Below are 12,118 nucleotides of genomic sequence, written 5' to 3' on the forward strand. Positions count from 1 at the left end.
TGAATCTATATTTAAAACAACTGAATGTGTTTAAATATGAATTTGGTGCTAATGGGATTTTTGAGCTAGAAGTCCAAACTTTCTGTCCAGAAATAACAGAGCAACAACATATAGAGGTCATCTTCAGACAAATTTTATGTGAGCATGAAAGAAAATGCATGCTAAATCTCCCCTAACTTTTACTTAGAAGCACTTTTATTTTAAAATAAAATGTTGTTTATGGTATCATATTTTTAGTGGTTCTCATTATTTCTGGTTAGAAAAACATCATCTCACTGGGTCTTTGTGTTTTTCCTGGGAAGTTACTTGAGTAGGCTAGGAAGCTCTCTTTCTATCAGGGAATAATTGTTGGAAAGAATTTTGTGATCATGGTCTAACCTGAAAGTCCATATTGAGAGTAAAGTTCAGAGAGTTATGATAAACTTACTGTTGATAAGCAAGTATTTTACTTGATGTGACCCAATGCCTACAGAAACTTACTAGGGCATTTTTCCAGTTTCCAAGTGTCTGGATTTCTGTAAATCCAGAATTTGTAAAGATGAATACATACTGGTATTACAAATGACTTCAAATTATTGTGAAAGATCAAGAGGAAATTAATTCCCTTTAATTACATGTAATTGACGGGAATCTGGAGAAGAGATATTTTTGAGTCTGGTTTCATAACCTGGATATAGAAGAGCCAATTAATAGGATAGTTTAAATGTTCAATCAGATTCCTTACAAAAAATTCCAGAAAGTTTCCAGAAATATTTTCATTTTAGTTTGCTCCCTATGTTAACAGTCAATAAAGCTTTTATGCATCAATTTATCACTTATTGATGGACCAATTTAATGGAGCATATACTAAGGAAAGTAGGACCAGTGTCCTCCCTGTGTGTGTTTGCATCTGATTGTTACATTTGTGTGTTTTGTAACACATGACTTCTGTGGGGACAAAAGAGGCCTAGATAGCTGGTAAGACATTATTCATGACTATGAAGTATTTTTGGAAGAGACTAGGATGTCAATCAAACTGAATAATGAAGTCCTTCCTTACCATTGTTGATGTGGACCATCCAATCTACTGATGGCCTGAACAGAACAAAAATGTGGAGGAAAGCAAAAATGACTCTCTCTCCACCACGCACCCTAAGCTGAAACATCCTTCTTCTGTTGTCAGACATCAAGCTTCTGGTTTTTGAGTCTTTGGACTCCTATCAGGGCTTAGAACTTCAACATTCCATTGCTTGTTCTCAGTTCTTTAGACTTGCATTAAATAACACCACTGGGTTTCCTGGTTCTTCAACTTGCAAATGACCAACTGTGGGATTTCTTGTCCTCCATGATCATGCACTCATATTATTATACTAATTCCCATTGTACATTTATGTCTACATATAATTTATACTTTTTTTTTTTTTTTTTTTTTTTTGCAGTGCTGGGGATTGAACCCAGGGCCTTGTGCTTGCAAGGCAAGCATTCTACCAACTGAGCTATATCCCCAGTCCCATACATTATTATTTAATAATAAATGCAAACATTTATTTGTTTCATTTCATCTCTGAAGGGCACTACTTAGTACAGTGTGCATGATAAAGAACTAGATTATATATGGTCACAAAAGAGGAATAGGGGTTGTGAGGAAAGTGCCATAATATTGAAATGAAAAAAGTAAAGAGAGACATTTAGTAATAATGTAAAAATATAACATTTACATATTAATTACTTATAAATCAGTTCTGATTGATGTACTTTCTTTTATTGAACAGATATTATTAAAGAAGAGAATCAATTTAAAATATATATCCTGTATAGGTGGATCCGTATCTATTATAGGTATGTATGTGTGTGTGTAGATGCGTGTATGTGTGTGTGTTTGTATATATATATTCCTGGGAAACTCTTTAATAAGTCAGATATATGATTAATTAATTAATTTTTCAAGAGGGGATATCTGTTTAATTTTGCTGTTTACTATTCAATTGGAACACACCCACTGTTAAGTTATATACAAACTTACATATTTTTATTGAGTAGAACTCAGATGGTTACAATTTCATTCTTCTTTACTTTTCTTTATCAGAAACTTTATTTTGCCATCATTAAAAGACTGTATGTAATTCTATGGCTTATGTTCTTTTTTTTTCCTTAAAATGGAGATTCATTGAGAAATAACTCCCATATGTAAAATTTACCTATTCTACCTGCACAATTCAATGCTTTTTGGTCCATTCACAAATTTGTGTAATTGTTGCAAATAATTTTAGAACATTATCATCAATGTTCCTCCCAAGAAAATGTCATAACCATCAATGTTATCTCTCCTCTATTCTCTCTCACACATCCTTGTCTCCCTACCATATGTGAACATTAGTTTACTTTCTGTCTCCAAAGATTGAAAATATATATATATATAATATACACATATATGTATGACAATATGTGTGCATATATATATATATATATATATACACATGTATGTATATATATCATATTATATGTAGGTTTTGCCCACTTACTTCTTTACCCATGTCATACCATAGATCAGTAATTTCTTTCCTTTCTATTGCTACATTTAATGTAATTTTGTTAGATTATTAATTACTGAGTTGAATAAATGCTTATATGTGTTCATACTGTTATTAATAAGGCCAGGGTACTAATTTCATAATATTAAGTAATCTTTTTATTGCCTTTGGGGTTTTTTGTTTTTTTTATGTTTTAAAGAATATAATTACAGGCATAATGCAAAGGAAAGCTTAGATTGAAAAGTACTGACAAAATCAAAAGCAACACACATATACCAGTTTTAGAGATATAAATATATGCAATATTCAAGAATAATCTATTATTAATAGGAAAATAGGATTTTAAGATGTTAGTTTATAGCTAAATAATTCACATTCAGAAATCTGAGCTATGATTTTGTATGACCTTGTGAAACAAAGAAGGAATGTGAAGTTCTACGCTTAGATAAACTTTTAGTTTTTTCTATTTTGTTTATAAGAAACATCTAAAGTCATTTGACATTATTTGTATTTTTGCAGCTGTTTTCATTAATTCAATTCAAACTGTGAAATTTGTTGATTTTCCCATGACCATCCCATGAAATCAATTGTCTGACTGCTTGGTATATGGATTCCTTACCCCCAAAATATTCTAAAGATGTGTGTTGGAAAGACAAACATTCTTCTTTTGGTATATAAAACCCATGATAAATGTTTCCATGAAAACTACTAACAGCTATTAATTTTGTAATTCTACTTGAATAAAAAGTTATGACACTTTTTCTTGAGTGTACAGTTAGAATTGCAGTAAAGTTCAATCTAACATGTAGTTACTTATTTTTATTTATGAGTCATAAGGCTTAACTATCATTGCTCTGAGTTCTCAAAATCTTTCATTATTTCTCTTTAAGTTATAATCCCTTGTTTCTAATATCCATAAGTATCTGATTATCAATCATATATGCTATCACATTAGTATTATTCCTCTAAAGTGTCATTAAAACTAAGAGTAAGTGCAGTGCACATTACTGAATTTTTTGTCCCTTAACCTGGATTAATTTGTTGTTCAGTATATTAATGTTTAGTTTGCTTGGTTATTACTTAGGTCTACAAGCAGAATTTTATTTGTATAACTATATGGCCTGACTTCCAAAATAGTATTAATGTAACTGAAATTATTTGTACAATATCTTCATAGTTTACATGGAAGTATATAAAAATTATCTCATATTTCTACATGTGTTTTGAGTAATGTGCTTTAAGATAATTATGATTCTTGCCACAAAACTTTCTAACAATACTTCTTATTAAGTTGTAAATTAGACATGTTTGCATGAGGCAAGTGTTTTGAAATTACCAAACTGTTGTTTATCAGAAATATCTTTTTCTGCTACTCAGTTAAATGTGTTAATGAAAAGACAAAGTGAGAAAATGGAAATTGGTTGAACTATCCTAATCAATGCTTATTAATTTTCTTAGAAATTGTATCAGGCTCTGAATTATATCATTTTTATTTCTAAAAAGAAAAATCTGGGGAAACATTCTGAAACTTTATTCAAGATTCCATTCCTCTTAATTGCATCTGACTAGATGTCAATGTTGTTAGACTATGTTTAGCCTTCCCCCCTGGGGAAAGGATACAGGTGTTTAAAATAAATTCCTTCAACTATTTAAAGTGTGATGATAGGCTGAAATGTATTTGTATTAAAAGACTTTCTAATAAATTTTCAGAATAAAACATTACAATTAAAAATAAATTAAAAATAGAATAAGTATTTTTGGCTACTTAATATCTAGAAATTTAGTGATCTTAGAATAATCTCTGTTTCCACCAACATTTTCATTACATTTATATTTGTTGTTGCAAAGAAAAATAGCATTTCTGGGGCTGGGGTTGTAGCTCAGTGATAAGAGTGCTTGCCTTGCACGTGTGAGGTGCTGGGTTCCATCCTCAGCACCACATAAAAATAAATAAAATGAAGGTATTGTGTCCATATACAGCTAAAAAATTTTAAAAACTTATTAAAAGGAAAAATGCACAGTTGCAAGTGGCAGTCTATTTTATTATTCTCCAATTCCATGTTTGCAAATTCTTATTCTTCAAAATTTATTTGGAATCACCAGATCAAAGTTTGGGTGTTGTAAGGGCCATTCATGTGTTTGAGTCACAACAGGCACATGCACCTTCCCAGTTGAGAAGGTAAAGCTTTGTTCTTGTTTCAAATCTCAAACTGCAAACAGAGGTCTTTTCCAGCATTGAATTAATGCTATGCTTTATGTTTTGTTTTCGTTTTCGTTTTTTGCTTTTTTAAATTAATGATTTGGTAGTAATTTCACCGTGAAGTGGCTAAACAAATATAATTTTCAAGTGTTATCTAATGTTCCTAAGCACAAGGTGGCTGTGATATGCTCACAGAAGAAATATGCATGTTAGGTAAGCTTACTAAGGACATGAGTTATAGTGATATGGACATGAGTTACAGTGTTATTGACTTGAGTGCAACATTAATGTGCCACCAATTTATATTAATTGAGGTGTTTTCTAACAGAACCACACATAAAAATAAAGTTATATATTGACTGACTGACAAAATGTTACAACCCTAAACTGTTATTTTCCATAGGAGTAGTGACTCAGTATCTACAAGTTCAGTGTTTGGAGCAAATTTATAGGATAGCATTGTCACACACATGTAACTATCATTTAAAAATGCATTTTATTAAACATAGAGTTTTAAAATTAAATTTCTTTTAAATCTAAGAAATTGTACAAATTTAAAAAATCAAACTTTAAATAGTAATTTTCACATAAAAATTGCAAAAATATAATATTATAATATTGAAATAATATTTGCACTAAAGTCCATTGTAATCATTATTTAAATCATTATTAAAATCAGATTCATTTTATATATTTATTTAAAATTTATTTTCACAAACTCACCAGGAAGCATAATTGTAATGATAATTTAATTATTTGCTTTACTTGCTTATTGTTACTTGACTACAATTTCATATCATATATATCACAATTTAACTCAGTTTATTGTATCCATAGTTACTTTTATCCCAGTTATTGAGATATATGATTTATCCTATAGTAATTATCACCCAATTATATATATGCATATGTATTATACATATAGTATATATTATATATATTATATATATGCATACATATACACATACATATATATGTTTACATATATGTATGTAAATATGCATACACACAGGGTATTTCCCAACCACTGGTCATCCCATAGAATCAATACTAGCATGTGAACTTTTAGAAGTATCTATCACAAAACAAGTTGACCTAACATCAATATCAAGGAGCATGAACTTAAACATTTAATTGACCAAGACAAACAATAAAGGCAGAACATATAGGTAATGTGATGGTTAATTTCATTTGTCAATTTAAATAGGTTAAAGAATGCTCAATTAGCAGGTAAAACATTATTTTTGTTTGTTCTTGTAGGAATTTTGAAAACACAGACCAGAACTCTAATTATAGATTGAATGAAGCTCACACTTGTCAGTTAGTTGACAGCATGAAAAAAGAAAATGGAAGAAGGGCTAGTTCACTCTTCTGCTTCTGGAACTGGGACATTCATCGTCTCCTGCCTTGAACATTAGTGTTTCTGGTTTATGAGACTTTGGGATTAGACATGGACTTACATGGTTCCTTGCCCCTCCCAGTTATAGAACCCTTAGAGATTTTCTTTGGCTCTTCTTATACCCAGGTCTTTGGGTTTGTATTTTAACTATACCACCACATTTCTTATGGATACCAGATTTAGGGGCATAGCTTGCATGATTTAGTGAACAAATCCTTTCCCAAAATCTATCTTTCTATCTTTCTACCTACCTATCTTTCTACCTATCATTTTTCATCTCTTTATGGTTGTTTTTCTAGGAACTGTAGTAACACAGAGAATCAGAATCTAAATTTTAGCTGTGTGGAATATATACAAGGAAAATTCTGTGAAATACTTTATGAAATCTCTGAAGTACAGATGATGTGATGTAACCATATCAATACTCTTCTAGTACATAAAACTTTGTCACTGATTTCACAGTGTGGATTTGTTAACAAAGAAATCATGGCAGGTTTTGGCCAGCATTTTGTTTTTTTAATTATTTTTAAATCTGGAATACCAATCAGAATATTGAAATTTTGATAATAAATAGTTCAACTATAGATTAAGATATGGTAGGGACAAATCAGAGGTAAAGGATGAAGTGACTTAGTTTATAATATGAAATTTGTGATGTAGGTTTCTTGCACCCATCATCTCTGGTGGAGAACCCGGAGTTTTGGAAGGTTGATGAAATATGATTGGAGGAAGGTAAGAGTTGAGACCCTCACCTAATCAGAAGATATTTCTAACATTCTGCATCCCCTTCTGTCTGCCACCTTGTTTGCCCATCATATCTTCCAAATTCTCTGAAGTACTGCTATGGGGGTTTCTAGATTCTACTGACCAGCAGACTGGGCTGAAGGCACACCAACACACAACCCTGTAAGCAAATTAACATTTAAAGTGAAGGATTCAGGAAGCATTTCATCAATTCATGTTTTAGTCTGCCTTTTCACTGCTGTGACTCAAAGAACTGACAAGTTTATTTTGGGGCTCATGGTTTCAGACATCTAAGTTCAGTTCATGGAAAGCTGGCCCCATTCCTTGGGTCTCAAGGTGAGGCAAAACATCTTGGTGGAAGGATGTGGTGAAGGAAAGTGGCTCAGGAATCACATCAGGAAGCAGAGAGAGACTATGCTCAGCTCACCAAATATGTACCCCAAAGGCATGCTCTCCCGAATTACCCACCTCCTCCAGTCACACCCTAAAAACCTGTAGTTACCACTCAGTTAATCCCTGTCAGATAATTAATACGCTGATTGGGTTAAGGTTTTCATAACCCCATGGTGATACCTCTAAACCCTCTTGCATTGTCTCACACATGACAGTCCATAATAGAATGATGAAGAGAAATCTTCCGATGTAGACATGCTCAATCTGACTCAAATTGAGTCATTAAATATGCTGTAGACATTTCAGGTGAAGATGTTCACTGTAGAATCTCCAAACCTTATAATATAGTCATGAGGTAATAGAGTCCTACTTTCACCGGAGTGCTTGACCTAAACTGTAGACTATTTTAAGTGAAAACACTATCACAGTGAAGGAAACCCTCACAACTTGTGTCAATTCACAAGAGATTATTTTTTTCCAGCTAACTGTGCACATGACTTAACCTTTAGAATGCCAGGTCAGAAGTGAACGCCGGTCGCTTTAAGAGGCAGTTCTCAATGGATATCATACTCTAAATATCCCTTAGAAGTCATGATCAGTTTTCAGGTGAAAGTCAATATTTTGAGAATATGTTGAGAAATAAAATGCTGATGATTTGTTTAAAAATCATAAGAGTCATTGCATTTGTTTATTGACTTCAGTTTTTATTATCCTAATTTGATGTATGGAGACCTGGTTAGATAATATTAACTATTTCTAGAAAGCAGTTTGCTCAATGTCTTAAACTCATGGTGGTCAAATATATATTTATGATGCCTACCGTAGAAATGATAAGAAAAAAAAAACATGCTAAACAACATACTTTTGAGGTATCAGAAAATGGTGATGTGATTTTAATGGTGATGACTGCTAAGAAAACCGGCAAATATTGAAAAGTTCATGCAAATGTTTGTCTATAGGGAAATAACGTCAAAATATACTTTAAAACTTTACCATATTGACAATAAATATATCCTAAGATAAATACTCAATTACTTATAATTTACAGTTATCACAGTTCAAAGTTCCTTAGGCATACAATTATTATAGAAGTTTAAAATGAAGAAGTAGAAATCATACTAGATGAATAAAAATATATTCTTTAGTATTGTATATTTTAAAAAGGTATGTTGACCTTCTTGTCAGGATGCAGAAGGTTTTACACATTTTGCAGTAATGGTTTATTTGGAAATTAATAAAGAATAGATTGCTTGCCATAAACAAAGATTTGGGACAATGATCAAAATCTCTGCCATGTGTAAGGGAACATACCAGATCTTTAGCATCTTTATCTGAAAAAACTTTCCTGTGAATGATATAATTGTAAGGAAATTTCAACAAAGTATTAGTGGGCAGACATGGTGGATGTAAAACTAGATGAAAAGGTGAAGTGAAAGATTGGGGTCTAGGTGTAGACATGCCATGTAAGACTAGGTCATAATCCTCCACAAAGGCTCATGTGGGACAGTGTTTATAAAAATTTGCAGAGCTTGACAGTGACGCAACTTGTTGGGTCCACTTTAAGAAAAACAACACAATATGCTGCCACATGATTAAGCAATACTTTTTATAGCAGGAAATCTAATTAAAAGGTATAATTACAAATTGAGAAATACCACAATAAAATGCATTTAAAGACTATTTCTAATTTCCTGATACATTAATATATTATATTTTGTTTCCATAAATTTTCAGCTGTATACTCTGTGATCATCTGTCCAAATAACAAAAAACAAAAAACATGACAATACTGTTAAAAAAGTGTTTTGTATCTTTCAAAAATCTAACTTCCTTATTGATTCATTTAAGTATTAAATAAACATATACATATGGAAGTTTTGATACCCTACTGATATAATAAAACTAGCAAGGTAAGTAAATAAGTGTCTGTATATGAAAACAAGACAGATTACAAGAAGAAAAAACCAGAGGTTATTGCCTAAATATTAAGCATTTTAAGGCAGTATGAAAACATCTTTAATATATAGAACTCCCCATTTCATTTTGTATCATATCATTTTTAGTGGGGGTTTCCAGGGATTGAACTCAGGGGTATTCACTCACTGAGCCACATCCTCAGTCCTTTTTTGTACTTCACTTAGAGACAGGGTCTCACTGAGTGCCTTAATGCCTCAGTTTTCCTGACTGAAAACTTGAGATCAAGTCTTTGACTTGAGATCCTTCTGCCTCAGTCAAGCCGCTTGGATTACAGGTGTGTGCCACCACACCAGGCTGTATCATATCATTTTATTTTATTTATTTGGAACAATATTAGCAATGTGGTATAACCTTATGTGGCATTTAAAAAATGACAACATTAAGAATTAAAAAAGCTCAAATAATATACTTCAAATTCCTTTGACTAATACTTAATATTTGTCCATGATGTTTACAATTTTTCCATTTTAATAGAAATAATTCAAATGGTAAGCTAGTATATAAGTAATATAGATAGATTAGCATAAGAGTATGAATTTTAGAAACATCAAATTGTGATAATTTTAGAGGAGCACTAACATATTTCACTTTTATGTTTTCATTTAATACTCTTAGCAAATGGACATGTTCAAAGTTAGAGGTAAGAGAAATTTGTATTTTATTTTATTTTATTAAACTATATTTTTTATTTCCCTAATTACCACATGAAAGTAATTAGATCATACATGAGCCCACAGTTCCTCTACTTTGAAAAGGTATCCTTTAAATCATCTATTATGTTGCATTGATCTTTCTAATGACCTTGTCATTTTTAATCTAGGTATGTTATTTCTGGTCTCCAAGAGGAAGAAAGAAAACTCTATTGTCAAACATCTACCTTACCAGTGAGTGATATAAAAATAATCTTAGCAAGCAATTGCAAATTTATTCAGCAAGGTAAATTTATGCTACCTACTTTTATATTCTAAGAGTAACATTGCTCTGTTCAATCAATATTGTCAGCATTAATTTATAATATCTTCCCTGAATTATCAAAATAAGTGAAGTGAATGTTGTCTAAGAATTTTTTGGAGAGTGAATGACTTGATTTGAGAAAATGTCATCCACGTGATATGAAGTTTTTGAAATATCTACCTCTACAAATATAATCCAGTAAAAATATTATTTCAATGAATGCTTCATTATACTCTTTTCAAACTCTAATGTAGCTGGGCCCATGTAAGTGTACACATGTGTACTCACATGGATACTTTAGTTATCCCACAGAAACTTTAGTGAATATACAGATACTTATTAAATGACATTTGAGTGGGCACTCATTCTTCAGGAATATTAAGGTTAAAAGGTATATTTCCTTCAAGGAACCTACCAAATAATATTGAGTAATTTATTATCTAGACCATATAACCAATGGATAGGTGGAATAATGTATATTCTATATCATGGGAGAACAGGATCTGAGATCTCCAATCCTTGAACCTAACATCTTGATTAATAAGCATTACTATAGAGGTACATGTTCGAAACTCAGGAGTGAGAAAGAATAAGTAAGTCCCCAATATAGAATTCCCTTGAGTTAGAGAAGAGTATCAGCTGATAGTTCAGGTCTCACACAAAAGTCAAGAGTGCAGTCTAGTTTTGGAAGAGCTTAGGGATGAGAATGCATCTACACCCACAAAACTCCAAAGGATATTATGTTGAGTAAAAATGGATTTTACAAGTTCTATACAATATGAAACCCAAACGTATAACAACTTGGTAGATGATCATTCCAAAAACATGTTAGTATTTTTTTTTTCACCTTGACCAACTTAGAGGAGAAAAATTTTCATTTGTGGTTTCTGTGCCAGAGGGTCAGCCCATGGTCTTAGACCCCATTGCTCTGGGCATGAGGTAAAGCAGAACATCACACGGAAGGGGATAACAGAGGAAATACAATCAACTCATGGCACCCAGGAGGCAGAGGCAGAAAGAGAAGTCAGAGACAAAATATACCCCTCAAAGGTGTAACCCCAGAGACCTACTTCTTCCAGTCACATTCCACTTCTCTGCAGTTATCACCCACTTAGTTCATTCAAATTATTGATCCATCAAGTGGATTAATGCACTGATGAGGTTACCACCTTATCAACTATGAATATGATCAACATATTAGGTGTCAGAATAAATGAGGAATGTTTACTCTTTAAAATGTGCAAAATATAGTGTCCCCAGGTTGACAGGTAGAAGATTTTATACGAGTTTTCTGCAATTGGTCCAATAAATCAAACCTCGTGTTAAAACTTAATTGTACAAGAGTTAATCATAACTTAAAAAGTTGAGTATGCAAAACTTTGAAAATATATGGTCACATTTAAAGATATATTGTAAGTACAAAGAATGAAATATAGTTACTGTATTCAAGAAGAAAAAGGCATAATCAAGGAAAACATTAGAGTGGGGTGCTAAGTAGTTTACAGTTTATTGCATTAGCCACTGAAGATTACTGGAGAATTTATAGAAGAAATAGAATTTTAGGACAAATATATTTTTAAGATGGGTGAATGGCAGTTTTTCTTGGAAATAGCCTAGAGTCAAGAATAAGCTAACAGTGTTTTTGTATTATGTCTCCCTGGTCAAGAAGAAGTTAGAGTGGGGTTGGTAGTCATAGGATGTGGTGACGAATCAACTGTGGGACATGAATCAAATATGCATAGACTCAACACTATCTCAAAGTCAATCATCCAATAGTTACCAGGTGATGTTGTTTTGTTTCATGGAAGGGGAAAATTAAAAACTAAAATTCTGGAGTATAAAAATATCTTGTTCCAAAAATTCTGTTAAGAATTGTGTATGTTTTTCATTGATGTGTGTGTGTGTGTGTCTGGTTTGTGTGTTTTCACTCCAAAAGTATAA

The sequence above is a fragment of the Sciurus carolinensis genome, chromosome 6 (genome assembly GCF_902686445.1).
Source record: "Sciurus carolinensis chromosome 6, mSciCar1.2, whole genome shotgun sequence".
NCBI classification, from domain to species: Eukaryota; Metazoa; Chordata; class Mammalia; order Rodentia; family Sciuridae; genus Sciurus; species Sciurus carolinensis.